General features: G+C 41.9%; 1 non-coding gene across 1 annotated transcript; it reads left to right on the top strand.

The window, feature by feature from the left end:
- The first annotated feature begins 1,673 nt into the window (after nt 1-1,673).
- Nucleotides 1,674-1,746, top strand: TRNAC-GCA. The gene has a single exon. It is a non-coding gene; the product is annotated as a tRNA-Cys (tRNA).
- Nucleotides 1,747-1,956: the final 210 nt, after the last annotated feature.

Below are 1,956 nucleotides of genomic sequence, written 5' to 3'. Positions count from 1 at the left end.
TGGTGTCACACAGAGTCAGACATGACTGAGCAATAACATTTTTCTTTTATTTGTATACCTATATTTTACAAAGGGATTTAGCATATATTACTTCATTTGATTGCCAAAATCTCCTGTAAGAGTTGCTATGTCCTCAATTTACAGATGAGTAAACTGAAGTTCTTCGGTTCACCCCAGGGTCACAAGGGTGGTCAGTGGCAAAGCCAGATCACACTCCAGGCTCCACCAGTTCCACATCCAAAGGTATTAACCAAATCTTTATTTACTCACATCTCTTCAGGACACGATTATGACAGTGAGGCAGAACAGCACAAGCATCATGCCAAATTAGGTGCATTCCTAAGTATCCTGTGTATAATAACTACCACTGTGGAAAGAATCGAGATTGCTGGTAGTCTCTTGATCCCTACCAGCTGCCATCAATAGGGATTATGAATAGAAGTTCTCAGAATTCAACTGAGTTCCCAGCTAAGTGAGAAATCCTAGGGTGAGAGGCTGTGACCCTATTATGAATTGTATATTTCTTTCTCTCCATGGTCTATGAACATAGATACAGCATACTGTTACTTTTTTTAAAAAAGTTTATAGAGAGCTTATGACATTCAAGGCACTGTGATAAGAATTTATCATATGTTATCTCAATTCAACAAGGTAGGCAACATCAAAACAACTCCACAAGGTAGGCAACATCACCCTCATTTTATAGAGGCATGAATACAAGTGATTTTATAGGTCATAAATAAAAGTGATTTTATAGGCCATAAATATAATGAGGCACTTACAACCAGCTCCGCCCTTGCCTTCCTCCGCTATAGAGATTAGAAAACGAAGATATCATCTTTCACCCTTCTTCTTGCAATGAGACAGTCTACTCAAAAGATGTAAGTCAAAGTTCCTGGGTGAATCTGTGACAACATTTTTTAAGAGACAGATTTGTATGCCCCTCACATAGTCTTCCTGCCTGGAATACGGATATGAAGTCCGGAGCTGTGGCACCCATATTGCAACCCCAAGGATGAAAACCATATTCTAAGAAGTCATATCAGGAAGACAAAAGGAACCTGGGCCTCAGATGACATTCTTGAGCCCTGCATCATCAACCCTGCATTGCCTACCTCTAGACTTATATGAGGGAAAATTAACCCCCTATTAGCCCATGACCATCTTGTTTTCTCTTGCTTAGCACCACACCCAATCATAAGTGGTCCTTATCAGGGTTATGGAAATCAAACTAAAGTCTATAAGACTCTATACCCAAATGTTTAATTGCTGTGCTATCTGTCTCTTGTCCAAATCCTACTGTTTTCTCAGTAAAAGAAGACAAAGCATCATGCTAAGTAAACAGAAAGAAAGATCACCCAGAGTATCTAGTACTTATTTCATTCCTCCCACTCTCTTTCTCCCCTAAAACACCTATAACTACTGCAGTACTAAGCAAGGACTCAGATGCCTTAAGGGCCCCTTCCTACTGCCCGCCTCCAGGAAGTATGGATCCCTCCACAGATAACATGGCTACTAATTCTACAGCTTCCTAGGGACAAGAGAAAGGATAGAAACGCAGTAACTCAGTTCCTTCCTTAAACTGTGATTGGAAGATAACGCATTTATCCTGTTGACTCTTCAGAAAATCAAGTGACAATCAAATACAGGGTCACTAACACTTTGGGCGGTCTTCCCTGGTGGCTCAGACGGTAGAGCGTCTGCCTGCAATGCGGGAAGACCCAGGTTCGATCCCTGGGTTGGGAAGATCTCCTGGAGAAGGAAACGGCAACCCTCTCCAGTACTGATGCCTGGAAAATTCCATGGATGGAGGAGCCGCCTGGTAGGCTACAGTCCATGGGGTCGCAAAGAGTCGGACACGACTGAGCAACTTCAATGTCAATGTCAATCCTTTGTGCATACATAGTGACTGCTGCTGTTTTCAGAACCTTGGAGAGTACTTAAATTTTTCTAGCT

Source organism: Oryx dammah, unplaced genomic scaffold (assembly GCF_014754425.2).
Source record: "Oryx dammah isolate SB20612 unplaced genomic scaffold, SCBI_Odam_1.1 HiC_scaffold_28, whole genome shotgun sequence".
Classification (NCBI taxonomy): Eukaryota; Metazoa; Chordata; class Mammalia; order Artiodactyla; family Bovidae; genus Oryx; species Oryx dammah.
Note: the sequence above shows the minus strand (reverse complement) of the source record. Positions and strands in the feature narration are given on the sequence as shown.